Here is a 17,355-nt window from a genome sequence, read left to right on the forward strand (position 1 = left end):
GGGACCATACATGAAGGATCCTGTTCTAACATTCTCTCTAGTTATACGTTTACCATCCCCAGGGGGTATCCCTCCATTAGCAGGTTTTTCCGGTAAACCCTACCCCTTCTGGCATGGATGGAAAGCTGGCTCGTACCCATTAGTTCTGGTAGCTCCCATTACAAGTGTCATTTCTATATATCACTATCCGAAGATAATTAAATTAATGTTCACCGAAGGGGGTGACACATCAACAATTTACATACAGGATCCATTAGTTTCTCCATCTACTTCGATTTCGAAGAGTTCCATTGAAATAGCTATGATTGTTCGTGTACCAGCATCAACTCTACTGGGTATATCAATGGATCCCATCATCGAGATTACACGGAATACCTCATTCCAGACCTATTTTGAGTTGTCACATGAAATAATGGAATCTTTCTGAATGATTTGTATCCAAAGCCACTTCCGTCGCTCCAACTAGTCCATTTCCGTAATTGGTGATGAAACAGTGTCGGAGAAATGATCACGCGCCTCCCAATGATCATTCGTCTCTTCCGGAGGAGATATAAGTATTTCCTGATGGTATCCATAATATTGTTCAATCCTTTGCAGTACTACAAGGATTGAACCCTCCTAATGGTACATGCGACTAAGTGATTCCCATATGGGAGCGGTTGTGTAAATGATTCGGTTCACACCCCCAGTCTTCTGCTCCGTAGCAATTCAGGTCGCTTCCCGATGAATTCCATGCTCCAATTTCGTCTAATGGATAAGTCATTTCATCCGATACCTGTACGTTCAAGGCGGGGTTGCCTTCAGACTTCTAGAAGAAAGCAAAAGAGACCAATTCTTCTTTCCGCCGCAGATTCTTTCAATTTAATAGAAACGGGGGTTGCGCTCGACGGCATTCTGATGTACACTATCAATGGATCAAATTCAGAAATCCTTTCGAGGGGACTCAAAATCTTTGGACTTGAAATCTTTCTCGTCAAATCTCCCTCTACTGAGACCGAGGGATCTCAAAACGAGAGTGATAGATAACAAGGAAAATTAGGTCTTGCAATCGACGGCATTCTGAGTTACAATAGAAATGGGTCGAATTCATAGATCCTTTCGAGGGGACTCAAAATCTTTGGAATTGAGATCTTTCTCGTCAAATCTCCCTCACTGAGGGAGATCCGATCGAGATTGATAGATAACAAGGAAAATTAGGTCTTGCAATCGACAGTTTTCTTAGCTATAATTGATCTAGCTATGATTTCCTAGTGAACTGTAAATTCTTGGACAGGGGCAATTTTGCAGCGACAATCCTCTGGACTTTGATAGTACATCTATGATTCATAGTTAGTCCAGGGGACGTTAAATCCCTTAACTTGGAATCGACTCCTTATCGTCAGGACGATTTTGCAGCGATAACAAATTAAGGCCCATGGCGGTCCCCTGGAATTGAAATCAAATCCAAGAAATTAGGTCTTGCGCTCTACGGCATTCTGTGTTACAATAGAAATGGGTCGAATTCATAGATCCTTTCGAGGGGACTGAAAATCTTTGGAATTGAGATCTTTCTCGTCAAATCTCCCTCACTGAGGGAGATCCGATCGAGATTGATAGATAACAAGGAAAATTAGGTCTTGCAATCGACGGCATTCTGAGTTACAATAGAAATGGGTCGAATTCATAGACCCTTTCGAGGGGACTCAAAATCTTCCTTGGACTTGAAATCTTTCTCGTCAAAGTCTCCCTCTACTGAGACCGAGGGATCTCAAAACGAGATTGATAGATAACAAGGAAAATTAGGTCTTGCAATCGACAGTTTTCTTAGCTATAATAGAAATGGGTCGAATTCATAGACCCTTTCGAGGGGACTCAAAATCTTTGGAATTGAGATCTTTCTCGTCAAATCTCCCTCACTGAGGGAGATCCGATCGAGATTGATAGATAACAAGGAAAATTAGGTCTTGCGCTCGACAGTTTTCTTAGCTATAATAGAAATGGGTCGAATTCATAGATCCTTTCGAGGGGACTGAAAATCTTCCTTGGACTTGAAATCCTTCTCGATCGTCAAATCTCCCTCACTGAGGGAGATCCGAGCGAGAGTGATAGATAACAAGGAGAATTAGGTCTTGCATTTGACGGTTTGATTTTGTATAATGTATCTAGTCCGATTCATAGACCCTTCCAGGGGACTGGAAATCCTTGGACTTGAAATCCTTTTCAGTGGACGGAAAATCCTTGAAGAGGACTTCAAATCCTTAAAGAAGACAGGGGACTTGAAATCCTCTTCAGGGAACTGACAATCCTTGAAGAGGACTTCAAATCCTTAAAGAAGAAAAGGGACTTGAAATCCTCTTCAGGGAACTGACAATCCTTGAAGAGGACTTCAAATCCTTAAAGAAGAAAAGGGACTTGAAATCCTCTTCAGGGAACTGACAATCCTTGAAGAGGACTTCAAATCCTTAAAGAAGAAAAGGGACTTGAAATCCTCTTCAGGGGACTGAAAATCCTTGAAGAGGACTTCAAATCCTTAAAGAAAGAAGACAGGGGACTTGAAATCCTCTTCAGGGGACTGAAAATCCTTGAAGAGGACTTCAAATCCTTAAAGAAGAAAGGGGACTTGAAATCCTTCTCAGGGGACTTCAAATCCTTCTCAAAGGACTCGAAATCCTTCTCAGGGGACTGAAAATCCTTGAAGAGGACTTCAAATCCTTATCGGGGGACTTGAAATCCTTATCGGGGGCGGGGGACTTGAAATCCTTATCGGGGGCGGGGGACTTGAAATCCTTCTCAGGGGACTGGAAATCCTTGGATAAGACAGGGGACTTGAAATCCCTTAAGAGTACGGGGGACTTGAAATCCCTTAAGAGTACGGGGGACTTGAAATCCCTTAAGAGTACGGGGGACTTGAAATCCCTGAAGAGTACGGGGGACTTGAAATCCCTTAAGAGGACTATAAATCCTTGGATAAGACAGGACTGGAAATCCTTGAATAAGACAGGGGACTTGAAATCCCTTAAGAGGACTTCAAATCCTTGGATAAGACAGGGGACTTGAAATCCCTGAAGAGGACTATAAATCCTTGGATAAGACAGGGGACTTGAAATCCCTGAAGAGGACTATAAATCCTTGGATAAGACAGGGGACTTGAAATCCCTGAAGAGGACTATAAATCCTTGGATAAGACAGGGGACTTGAAATCCCTGAAGAGGACTATAAATCCTTGGATAAGACGGGGGACTTGAAATCCCTGAAGAGGACTGGAAATCCTTGAATAAGACAGGACTTCAAATCCTTATAGATGGAGAGAGACGAAGAAACAGGATCGGTAGAGGAGGAGAAAGGGTTTGCTCTTGACGAGGAGCTGGGATGGAATCGATACAGAACAAATTTATGGATCCTTTTTTCTTCCCGGGGACTGGAAATCCTTCAACAGGAGGACTGAAAATCCTTGGAGAGAACTATAAATCCTTCAGCAGGGGGACTAGAAGTCCCTCCAGGGGACTGGAAATCCTTTTCGATATAGAGAGACGAAGAAATAAGATTGGGAAAAATAAGTAAAGGGTTGCTTTTGATGAGGGACTAGGATCGAATTGATAGAAACATATTCCGGACCCCATCCATAGAGAAAGATGGGGTGGTGGGAAGTAAAAAGGTAAGGAATAAGGAGTAGAGCCTCGATGGTGAAATGGTAGACACGCCAGATTCAAAATTTGGTGCTGAAGAGCGTGGAGGTCCGAATCCTCCTCGGGGCAGAAGGTCTCGTACCCTTATTCAGATCGAACCCTTATCTACTAAAAGCTTTATCAAAGGTTTATCAAAGATTTATTCTCTCTACCACTAGAGATTCACATTCAATTGATTTGCTTATCTCCCAAATGAGTACCTCCTCGGGGTAGGAGGTCTCGTACCCTTATTCAGATCGAACCCTTATCTATTCAAAGGTTTATCAAAGATTTATCCTCTCTACCACTAGAGATTCACATTCAATTGATTTGCTTATCTCCCAAATGAGTACCTCCTCGGGGTAGGAGGTCTCGTACACTTATTCAGATCGAACCCTTATCTACTAAAAGCTTTATCAAAGATTTATCCTCTCTACCACTAAAGATTCACATTCAATTGATTTGCTTATCTCCCAAATGAGCACTCGAAATACTTCCTCGGGGCAGAAGGTCTCGTACCCTTATTCAGATCGAACCCTTATATACTAAAAGATTTATCAAAGATTTATTCTCTCTACCACTAAAGATTCACATTCAATTGATTTGCTTATCTCCCAAATGAGCACTCGAAATACCTCCTCGATTCGAGAGACAAGTGGTCTCTCCGGTGCCTCCCAAACTCCCAATAGGAAGAAAAATCCTCGGAGGATTCTGGTCTTTCCAGTGCCCAACCCTCAAACATGGGGATGCAAATCCTCCGATTGTTGATTATTGAGACCAGAATTCTCCGCCGTCCGGGGATTTGGATATGAAGTATTAGGTATCGAATAGGAAACACCTTCTGCTTCTTTCTCAAGTGAGGCTGGGACTCAGAATCCCGAGATTCGAGGAGATCCAAGTAGGTCTTTCAACGGGACTAGAAATCCTTATCAGGGGACTTCAAATCCTTGAAGAAGACAGGACTGGAAATCCTTGAAGAAGACGGGGGACTTGAAATCCTTCGAGGGGACTAAAAATCCTAGTACCTGAGGTGGGACTGAAAGTCGTAGTAGCCAATTAGAGTGTGATGAAACTGCGTCACGAGACCCCAGTATCTGGACTAGGACCAGAAATCCTAGTAGTTAGTCGGGGCATTAGTTAGGATGTCACCAAGAATCCCTATTAGTGAATTTGAATGAACTAAAATTTTGGGATTCGGTTAGATGGTCCATCCCCTAAGGACCCGGGGTCCTTAGAGCCCTTCCAATGGAAACAATGGAAAGGACTTGAAATCCTGATTATCTAGTTGGATACGGGAAAATCCAAACTTTAGAATGAATTTTTGGAATGTAAAGATGAATGAGGGGAATGCCCCTCCTTCCTCCCCATATTACCGTTGATCACCGAGAAATTGAATCTCCGGAGAATCTCAAACAGAATGGATCGACATCTTCATCAAGGATTTGTTCCGATAAGGATGTTGGAAAACTACTACGTCCTCTACGAACTACTTCCTACATTTTCCATATAAGAGATTCCTACTCCTTCTTGATTTCGAATGTTGCTTCCATCTCCCGAATAGGAAGACTCCGAAGGTGATCTATAACTTAGTAATTATCCGGAATTCTATAAGCAGAAGTTATTGCATCAGTAAGGGGAAAAGATGTATCTTCCTTTCACCAATTCGAATCCTGAATAGCCCTATATATTGCTAGGGATCCAGACTGAGTCAAGAATATCCGAGATTTTATGATGCGATATCGAATTCCCATTCAATAATTGTCTTGTTATTCGATCCGGTGACGTCCCACTAAATCGAAATAGATTGAATAGGTAGTGGTAACTTTCAAACAACATGTTATGAATGAGAAAATCTTTGGATGAGTGACGATTCCGTCTCATCCATCTATCTCTATGAACCATAAGCCTGAAACGAAGGAATCGCTCTTGCAAATCTTCCATTGGAATGCTTTGATACGAGTGAATAGGAACAAATATCTGCGGGTATTGCAAATATATATGCATGAATTAGGTTTCTTTGACGTATTCAAAGTGTCGTTCTTCACCCGAAGGGAAATTCTTCCACCGCTTGGTAGATAATTCAGTTATCGATTTCCGGTCATATCCACGAAGAAGAAAGAAATTTCTAATCTTTTCATTTGAGAAATGTTTCTCGCGCTCCCTCCTCGTACCGTAAGTAACATAAAGCCTCCGTACCAGTTCTTGTTTCGCTAATAAACTATGACGTGAAGAGGGAATGTTATGATCCGGCTGAGATAGAAGCATGGGATCCCAGGTGAAGCGCCCCCCCAGGAATAGAATTGGTTCATCGGATCGATTACATTGCGTTTCGTATTGATTAGATGAGTTGGGGATTCCTAATTCAAGAAATTGCTCGCGTAATGATAGATTATCCAATTAATTTTCTAATCTTTTAATGTCTCTTTGTCTCGATTTACCCGAGGCTCTCTTGTAACTGAAAAGATATCCTTTTCTCTTATGCGATTTCTTTCCACTAGACTTAATCTTATTCAATTCGAAATCCCGTTGGGGGATTTGATCCTGATTCCGATGAAAAAAGATCGAATTATACAAATTATTCGATTCGGATAATACTCTTATCGATTCATAACTGCCACTTCGCATGAAACCAAAACGCCAAAATTTGGGGGACCAAGTAATCCCACGCGACACTTCCTTCGGAATCGAGTCTACTTCACTCGACTGTTCCATTTCAGAATCAGTTGGAATCTTAGACACCCCCTTCTTTGTAGATTTATAAGAACGACTCGCAGAGATTATATCTGGAGAATACCTGGGTTCGATGGAAGAAGGAAGAGGAGGACTATTAGCGAATTGACTTCTACTTCTACAGATTTCTGAACATAAGAAATCCCTCAAAAGGTTTTCCGAGATACCACAGGCTAAGTTAGAATCATTCTCTACAACTTTATCAATAACAACGAGATTCTCTTCCTCTCTCATATCCATTCCGAACCAAGGATCACGAGCTGCTAATCCGGCCAATAGCCCTAAGATATGCGGAAGTATAGCGAATTCCTTAATTGTTGACTCGGTTATTAAAGGTTCCAAATACCAGTTATACAAGTGGTAAAACCTCTTCTTCAGTGTATTACTACCAATAAATGAGGGATCTGCAGGGGAAGTATCTATCAAACCATTTTTCAGAATAGCTTTTCCTATATTGTAAGGAAGTATTTCATATCCAGAACCGAATCGGATTCCGTTACCTATATACGTAACAATTGAATTTTGTCTACGTAAAGCTAATTTAATTGCACTATCGGATACAATCTTTCTTCTTCTAGAAGTAGTGATTAATAATGCTTCATTAGCAGGAGAAAATAGATCTCGTTTGCTATAACCCGTAGTTCCAGACCCAGTACCTTCGAGAAAAGAGGGATCAGCTTCTATTTCAAAGCCTTTGACACGCGAGAGAATTGACAATTCTTTTTGACGCTGACGCCTGTTAGACCCTCGGAGATTTATCAATTAGTTCGACCAATTCGGAGCTATTGAAGCTGGATCTACCTTTGCAGGTACATGAGTCGAAGCAATAACGAGATTCTTGCGAATGCAAGGATTCCTGCGCCCATTACCGATACTCCTCAATATTAGGCAGAGTAAGAATCTGGGATCGGCTTCTAATCTGTGATACAGGCGATTAACATTCAACTCATGAATGTCTTGAATCCATATCGTACAGGGAGACATCTCTTTTGCTATTGCAAAAATAAGATTCAATCGGTTTACGCTCTGTTTCGAAATGAAAGTCCCACGTACATTATTGAAATATGATCTGTTGTATAACAACTTCCTCAATGGCAGTCTCACCGACGGAAAGTAGGAATTGGATGCTATATCCCTAACTACATAAGATCGTCCAGTTTCTATGGGTCCTACTAGTGGAACTCCTTCAGATGGTAATAATCCTGATGAAAGCAAAATAGGTACGTCACGACATGGAATATTCGGAATGCCTTTTCGTCTCATTGTCGCTGAAAGGAGAATATTTCTTTCAAGGGCAAGAAGAGCCCACTTCTCCGCAGGATCCAACTCACAGATCTCGTAATTTGATAGATCATTTTGACGAATCCGAAGTAGGTATGACAAAAGATTAGATCCTTCTTCTGGGGTGGGTTCGTGATTAATCCCACCGCTCAATGAATCGTAATTGGAATTTAATTTCGATTCATACTTGGAAATAGTTTTATTTGTCACTAGATATTGAGTCAGTAATTGTTTATTAATCTTAAGGGTGTCGGAGCTTTTCCTACGAAGTATCCACGAATCTAGTTCATTTTTCACAAGGTAATAGAAGATTATATTATTTGTATAATTCAGGAATCTCTTCAGGGAATGTATCAGTAGATCTTTCGTTTACATTTACCTTGTCGAGGGAGAATACATTACCTTTTCCAGATAAAACCCACGCATTGGGTCTATTAAATATCCGGTGATATTGAAACGTTTCCACAAGTGAGGGGAATTGGAACCCGAAACAGCAGATAAATAATGCTTGAGAAATGCAAGAACAAATAATATCGAGAAAACGAGGTAGGATGGGGCATACTTATTCGAAAATCTAAAGACTGACCATCTCGAATGCGACACCTGCGTTTAGTTAGTAATTTCTTCGAAAATAGAGAGATCTATTTTAGATAATACGTTACTGATGGAATCGTTTCTGAATCTTGATCTTAGGCTTAACGATAAACAAGCTCTAGCATTACCTATATCCTCAGCAACTCTTTCCGTAATTCCGGGGAAAGTGTAATTCAAGTCATCACTTACTTTGAGTACTATTTCTGGATATATCTCTCTAATCAGATCATAAAAGTATCTCCACCAGTTAGGGGTGAAAAACCGAGGTATATATTCTCCGAATGGGCTCCATTTCTCGCAGATATTGTCTCTCCAAAAGATCCAAGAGATCTTATATTTGTTTAAATCCTTTGATAACTCATCGAAATTAATGAGATGAGATGGAAGAATAGGTTCTTTTTAGACACGTGTATCTGCAAGCCTCGTATTTTCGTACAGAACCTTCTCTCCAGTTAATCCTGTTGGAGATCTTGATGCTACACTGCTGCATAATGAGAATTTCTTTGACCAATAAAGCGTCTCAGATTCTTCTGATTCCCAAAAATAACCAATGTGTGAATCATTTTGATAGAATTGATTCCCAATAGAATCATTCCTCGAGTTTGATCTCTTCTCAATGGATCCCTCCGAATCGACTTGATCCACTCCCGAATTTTTGAGACGGGGTCGAGATCGCCAATCAGCCGATAGCTTAGAGTTTATCAATGTTCTTTCCAAGTAATTTCCATCGCTACCACATGAAGATAGAGACGAATCTCCCGTTTCGCGAGGAGATAAGTTCAACCCCGTCAGTAGTCCTCTTAGATCCGAAATAGAGTCAAGAAATCTATCTGAATGAGTTAGTGGTGGTATCGCAGATTCATCCAGATCAGATGGAGTCGATTCGGTTGTTGCGAGTATATGATCAATAGTTTCCCTTTCCGTTCGTTGCGAGGAATTGGGTAACAACGAATCAGACACTTGGGATTGAATAGATGAAGTGATATTTTTTGTATCTAAGGATCCTATTTCAAGAGATGGGATGACTTCATCACCGGAGCCCGTATACGAATTCTCTAAGATGTCAGAGTAACTACTGCTGTATCCTCCAACCAACGAATCCCTTCTTCTGATTATTGAGATAAAATCCCTTCCGGCACAGTTCAATACGGGTAAATGCGAGTAATCTATAAAGTTTGGTGTATCTACTTCATCGGAAATGGATCCCGAAATACTCCCAATATTCCTATTCGAACCTTTCCCATAATTCAAATTATCCAGAAACAGATCCCAATCCTGCCTTCCCGTAGCGGAATAAGCACCATTCGGGAGTTTTGTTCCAATACATTCGATACAGGATGATTCAACAAGAAATGGATTAACTGCGGGTTTTAGGAAGATTGAGGAGCCTACCGATTCTTCATCCATTAACAATCCGGACTCGATGAAGAAACTATCTTTTCTACCGAAGATTCTCTTGAGAAAGGATATCTTCTCATCGAGGTTGAGTGAACTCAGAAGGAAATCAAGCAGTGGATAATCTATATTGTTCAATTTATAGACAAGATAATCAATCCCATCTGTCGAAGCTTCTTCACTAATATACTTGGGAATAATGATTCGGTAAATAGATGATATATTGGTAAATTCCTTGGGATACTTGTTGTTCCTCCCAGCCGTACTACGAATAGTGATACCAATATTATTTAGTGCTAATATCGACAGATCATAGATTGATCTACCTAAGTCGGATCTTATTTCTGCGAATACTCTCTTGGAAGGGGAAAAAGACAAGTCTCTGATTGTATCAAGCCACCTGTGCACATTTGACCGAACATCTGGATATTCATCAATTGGGGAAATAATACATTCATGCAACAAACGCTCTATGTTACCCCTCCATTCCAATAATCTCTATTCAATTGCAATTCTTGTTACACCAGTAGATCCCTCGCCCCCCTCCCGGCTACCCAATTGATAGTTGATTCTGGATAGATATTCACTAGCTAATGTACAGAAATAGTCACGCGAAAAGAGCGTGTATACTGAGTAGAGAGATATTAACCTATTTCGTTCATATACCCTAACTAGAGAGTATGTTGAAGATATGTTACCTCCCTCTCCCGATTCATCTGAAAAAGTAGGATTTTCACTTCCATCAGTTCTTTCTACAGGTACATCGAAAAGGATCTCTAAACGGTTTGAAATAATCTTATCAAGATCGAAGTATGCGCCATTTTGCATCTCTGATTCCTCGTCAAGTATTCCACCAAATGATAGATCTCCTCTCGATAGAAAGGCTTTCCTAGGTTCCTCGCTACTACTACCAATTCTTACCTTACTGGAAATCAAATTCGATTTTTTAACTCTTAAAAGAAATCCAGTCAGTCGGTTTCTTGATTCATTTATTAGTTGTGAATAGGCGTGTAGAATAGAAAATTCCCCCTCATTTCCGTGGGAATCTAACCCCAATAATTGGAAGAACCACTTACGATTCTAGGAAGAATCAATACATTTATTGGAATCATTTTCTGCTATTCCCGCTACAGAAGGGGAGAAAGGATCTCCCAACAATAAAGGAGAGTCGAGTGTAAAATGCCGACAATCTCTCTCTACTTTCCATAAATGAGATATTCTTCCGATACCGAAAGACACGGAATTCTTATATCATTCTTCTGCCAAATATGTCTTAATAGGAGTTCCATCGGCGGTGGGACCCATACCTAGTTCATGTATAGATGATTCTGTTGAAAAGCCGTGACTCACCGCCTCTGGAGAATCATCAGTGGATATTGCTCTTTCCTCCGGAGAGTAACTGCCTACAAAGCCATTTCCAGATCTTTTCATTGAATCATATTCTGGATTTCTCTCCTCACTTCAACTAGATAAACAAGTATCTTCGATAGGTATCTCCTTCCCAACCTTCTGATTTCTGGAATCAGACTCATCCCTTGAGTTGCTATGAAAAGCCTCCAATTCTCTAGATGTCTCTATTTGTGAGGAGACATACTTCGAGAAACCACAGGAAATTTCTAGTAATATACTTGGTACCTCAGTGAGTAATTGATTATCCGATAGATAATCAAGTTCGATAAATCTCTTTTCTAAGAGAGATCTCGTTAGATTCAATTCGCGCTCATCCTTATTCCATGGAGAAGGACTTTGGTGACAGGAATGCCACATATAAAAATCGGCGTAATCCCGGAATAGTGTCCAACTCCCCTCGTCAATGGAATTTAACCAATCTCTTATATCGCTATAGGATAGGGATACACCATCACGAGATGACATTGTATTCTTATGGGGTGGAAATAGAGACAAATTGGAGAGACCCTTCCGCTCGGAATAGAACGGTGATTCATCTCCCTGCCGATCTACTGAATCCCTGGATTCGAGTAACATTTTGTCCCAAAAGTCCGATATTACGGGAATGAAGGAATCGCTTCTTAATGTTGCTGTTTGTAGCCAATTAACCCTTTGCTTGTCATGGATTTTCCGGAGAAGTAACGAATCAGAATCATTTTAGTAACAGTCATCCTTACGAAGTATCACATTTATATAGAATTCAAAAAACTCATTTGAATCTTCTAGATTCTTATCCCCCAGTGATTTTTCAATCCTCTCAGTCACATCTCTGGATATATTCTTGATGGGGAGTGGATCCCTCATCAGCCGGACCCTCCATCCATCTGAAACCGAAGGATCCATCGCACTATATATGGGAACTTGCGGTTCTTCCCTCGTCGAAGTTGTGGAAATATTTCCGTTTGAATCCGAATAGTAAGAATTACGTGTCTTTCCCTTTCTATCCTTTTCAGCAGGTGAGCATCTTATTGATAGAGAAAGAGGATAGAAGGATTCAACAGAATTTGTTGCTGGTTTTTTTACTACTCCACCAGTTCTATTAATTAGTTTCGCTAGATCTATAGAACCTCCTTCGATCAAATTTCTCTCACCTGAACGATGCATAGGAATTGGTATTGTTAGTAACATCAGGATTCCCGGAGTCACGCTATTACCCCGCTTCATTGAATCGCGCAGATTCCGTAAAAAGATTGAACTCAGAATTCATAAGTCAAATAATTTGATGGAGGGTTCATAACTGGAGAATAGACCAATTAGAAATTCCCCTAGATCTTGATTTTTCAATGATTCAAATGAGTAGTGGAATCCATCGGTTTCTGCTAACTTCGGAACTTCAGAGAATAAATCTGGACTTCTTACTTTTTCTTCTCCCACTTCTCTTACCTCATGATCTCTCTTCACTTTATCTATATGTGGTAGATACTACCCACCTCTCACATTCCATTATATAGATAATATCGAAAGATTCAAGGCCCAATGGAGTGAGTACTTTCGATGTGGTGATTTGTGGGTGTATTCGTACCTACCTGAAGCTGTCTCGGGAATCTCGAATTGTTGAAGAAACCTATCTATGTCTTATCTATCTCCTCATCAACTTATTTTATTCCGAGTGATAAAGACGAGTTCTCCAACCTGATGGGCGAACGACGGGGATTGAACCCGCGCGTGATGGATCCACAATCCATTGCCTTGATCCACTTGGCTACGTCCGCCCCCTACTTTCCCTATTCAGCTTTCTTAACTGGGAGAGAACAAGATCTACTAGGGTCATTCATTCGATGCGCGTACGTATTATTCGTCTATATATTAATACAAGAAAAAATATGTTAGGTGAAAAATGTATTCTCAATCTATTCCAGTGGGTACGGGACTACAAGCGTTCCGCTAATCAGAATGAGAATATCTTTGATTCCCATTCTCTGTAATCCTAGAAGGGTGTTTCAAAGATTCCCCAGAATCCAAGATTGGAAACTGATAATTGTAAGATTATGGCGAGATATTACTATTATTTCTATTCATTCCATCGGACGAATCTCCATTAAATACCAAACCTTATGCGAGGTTTGGTATTTAGTGATGCTGCACGACCAGACAGGTATTATCCGTTTACAGAAGGAGCTTCAACAGAAGCTAAGTCTAGAGGGAAATTATGAGCGTTACGTTCATGCATAACTTCCATACCTAGGTTAGCACGGTTGATGATATCAGCCCAGGTGTTAATAACACGACCTTGGCTATCAACCACGGATTGGTTGAAGTTAAAACCATTCAAGTTGAATGCCATGGTGCTGATACCCAAGGCAGTAAACCAGATGCCTACTACGGGCCAAGCGGCTAAGAAGAAGTGCAGAGAGCGAGAATTGTTAAAGCTGGCATATTGGAAGATCAAACGGCCAAAATAACCGTGAGCAGCTACGATGTTGTAGGTCTCTTCCTCTTGACCGAACTTGTAACCTGCATTAGCAGACTCATTCTCAGTAGTTTCTCTGATCAAACTAGAAGTTACCAAAGAACCATGCATAGCACTGAATAGAGAGCCGCCGAATACGCCAGCTACACCCAACATGTGGAAGGGATGCATAAGGATGTTGTGCTCAGCCTGGAAAACGATCATGAAGTTGAAAGTACCAGAAATTCCTAGGGGCATACCGTCAGAGAAACTTCCTTGACCGATTGGGTAGATCAGGAACACAGCGGTAGCAGCTGCAACGGGAGCTGAGTACGCAACAGCAATCCAAGGACGCATGCCTAAACGGAAACTAAGTTCCCACTCACGACCCATGTAGCAAGCTACACCAAGTAGGAAGTGAAGAACGATCAGTTCGTAAGGACCACCATTGTATAGCCATTCATCAACGGAAGCTGCTTCCCAGATTGGGTAGAAGTGTAAACCGATAGCTGCAGAAGTAGGAATGATAGCACCGGAGATAATGTTGTTTCCGTATAGCAAAGAACCGGAGACAGGCTCACGAATACCATCGATATCTACAGGGGGAGCTGCGATGAAAGCAATGATGAATACAGAGGTTGCGGTTAATAAGGTGGGAATCATTAAGACACCGAACCATCCGATGTAAAGACGGTTTTCAGTGCTGGTGATCCAGTCGCAGAAGCGACCCCATAGGCTTGCGCTTTCGCGTCTTTCTAAAGTTGCGGTCGTGGTAATTTTTGGTTTTCGAAACGATTGGTGATTACCCAAGCTGATGAGCCTGTTGATCCTAGTATATCACAGAATCCCACCTGTGTCAACTAATCTAATATTGATTGAATATCCGAAGAAACGGGAAGACTTCCCTTTGTTTTCGCACGATACTTCTTCAAACCTTGACTCTCTTTTCAGACGCATTTCCCTTTTATTATCATAAACCACGGGAAAGTCAACGTTAGTTCGGCTCCTCGAGTACATCATGGGAGATGCCAGCTTTGCCTTAGATGTACTACGACTCAATCATCGATTCGAGGTGAGGGACATACAGGATAAATATCTGCTGGCGTTGCCTGACATCCCCCCCCCCCCCCGAGGTGAGTAGTCCGCCCCAGGCGGAGATAGTTGAGAATGGTGGGAGTCGCGGGGATGCGGGCAGTGCCAATCATGTCGATCATGTCGATTGTGTCGATTGTGTCGATCATTCTAGTCATGTCGATCATGTCGATCATGTTGATTGCGTCGATTGCGTCGATCACTTTGGTCATGTCGATCATGTTGATCATGTCGATGATGTTATGGACTTTACGATTCGACACTAGTCTTTCTCTTTTTCATGAGGTACTATACCAGTGACAAAATTTCCCCTATGACTTGGATATTCTTTCTCCCATTATTTAATTTCTGCTTATCCATATGCTTCTGGCGTATCTTGATTCCTAATACCCTGCGCTCCGGAGTAGAAGGTTTCAATCCACCAATAAGAGGTTGTGGATTGAAACGAACCCGGAACTAACGGAAATGGGCAAAAGCCTTATTAGCTTCTGCCACCTTGTGAGTCTCCTCCTTCTTCCGTACAGCACTACCAGAATTTCTGGCAGCATCCATTAATTCATCACTTGATCTTAAAGCCATACTTCGACCTGAACGTTTTCGACACGCGATCAATAACCATCGGATAGCCAAAGCTCTTCCTTCTGCAGGTACTACTTCAACGGGGACTCGATAAGTCGATCCACCTACACGTTTGGATTCTGTTACTATATCGGGAGTTACCCTACGTATTGCTTGTCGCGGGACAGACAGTGGATTCTTATTCGTCTTTTCCTTAATCCGCTTCATAGCCTGATAGAGAATCTGATAAGCCAATGATTTCTTGCCATCTTTAAGAATACGATCAACCAACATGTTTACTAATCGATTACGATAAATCGGATCCGATTCTATATTTTTCTTTTTGTTCGCTACATTGCTCCGGTGTAACATGAGTTTACAGATATGTCGGATTCCGATTCTATCTCGACTGTATCTTAGAATCTTATTTGGGCTTTTTCACTCCATATTGTAGGGTGGATCCGCCGGTTAGTCGAGGATCTCCCCCCAAACTGCACGTGCGACTTTCATCGAATGCAGCTTTCCATATGATTGAATAGAAAGTCTTGAAGTAAGTTCGGGTTACTTCAATGAATCATATTTACTCATTAGGCATTGAGTATCCGTTTCCTCTTCATCATCCCACGAATAGGAGAAGGGAAATCCCGTATTTCATTTATCTCACCAAGAATGTCCGTGGGTTTATTGATCCAATTACCAAATGTTCACAAAACCTCCACTGAATCTCCATAATCGTAGTCCGAACTCGTTCTGAGAGAGAGAAGACATTCGAAGATTTTCCAAATAAATGGGAGTCCGGGTAAGACTCAACTTACTGGAATGCAATACCCTGGACACCGAGTTGTTTCACACGAATAAGATAATAATCAATCTCCGTAATAGCAGGCTTCGGTCCCCTGGCAACATTCCCACTATCGGGTCGGCTATGCATTTGACATATCAGAACAACCGATACGGAATCATTGCGATGATACAAGTTACGACAATGTTCTGCAACGCACTGGAACGCCCCTTCTTACGATCCTTTACTCCTACAGCATCTAAAGTTCCTCTAACGATATGATATCTTACACCAGGTAGGTCCTTCACCCTCCCGCCTCTCACAAGGACCACGGAATGTTCTTGCAAATTATGGCCAATACCTGGTATGTAAGCCGTTATCTCGAACTTGGAGGTTAATCGAACTCTGGCGACTTTCCGTAGGGCAGAGTTAGGTTTTTTTGGTGTAGTTGTGGAATAGTTGACAGATGAGTCAGTTTCAGTGTCACTCTACAGAACCGTACGTGAGATTCTCACCTCATACGGCTCCTCGTCATTCAATTAATACTAAGAATAGAAGTACGAAATACCTTTCGGTTGTTACCCGATACAAGAGGATTCACAAAATAATTTTGATATTCCATTCTTTCATTTTCAACTCCCTCCTGTGTGTTTGCCTCTACCTCCTCCCTATCCCCCAAATCGATTCGCTAGTCTACTTACTTCAGTGTCATTAATATTCTTAAGAAGTAGTAAGGAGAAGGAGATTCTGTTCCTACTTCAACTTCCCCAGAAGTAAATAGGTATTCACCGTAGTATCTATTTCCTGCTTCGATACTACCGATATAGACTTGGGAGAATTATTCTCTGATGTGGAAGAAATAGAATCTACAAGTGATCTGTGAAAAATCCTTCTACTCTCTAGAACCACCCGAATTGCTAGTGCTAATGATATTCGTTCCAATATGATAGAGTGAATTAATAGATAAAGGTGGAAGAGGGAGATATGGAATGGAAAGATGGAGAATATATTGATTTGATGGGTAGATTCGCTAATGAGTCTCATGTCTGTTTCCATTTCAGTAATATTAAACAGATCGAATATACGGGGGATTGACGGGTTGATGTAAGCTTATCCATGTTATTAATCACTATTCAAGAAGGAATCCATTCTGAAATGGAAAAAAGCTTTGATATGATTTGGCTTTCGTTCTTTCGTCTGCTGTAACGAGGCTGTCTGAGGAGGATTCAGTAACCCATAGGGATATCTACCTCTACCATATAGGATCCAATGACTGCTTGAGGCCCGCCAATGGCGGTGTGGATGAAACAGCAGTGGTAGAAAAAACCGGGGATATAGACGGAAGAGGAAGAATTTTATTATCTCGGTTATCCTATTCCGTAACGAGCCATTGACGTAAGTCCTACATCTTCTTTCCTCCCTCTCCCGTGGACCAGATCAGA

The sequence above is a fragment of the Dipteris shenzhenensis genome, unplaced genomic scaffold (genome assembly GCF_047967505.1).
Source record: "Dipteris shenzhenensis isolate YYH24624 ecotype China unplaced genomic scaffold, Dip_SZ_1.0 scaf0413, whole genome shotgun sequence".
Lineage (NCBI taxonomy): Eukaryota > Viridiplantae > Streptophyta > Polypodiopsida > Gleicheniales > Dipteridaceae > Dipteris > Dipteris shenzhenensis.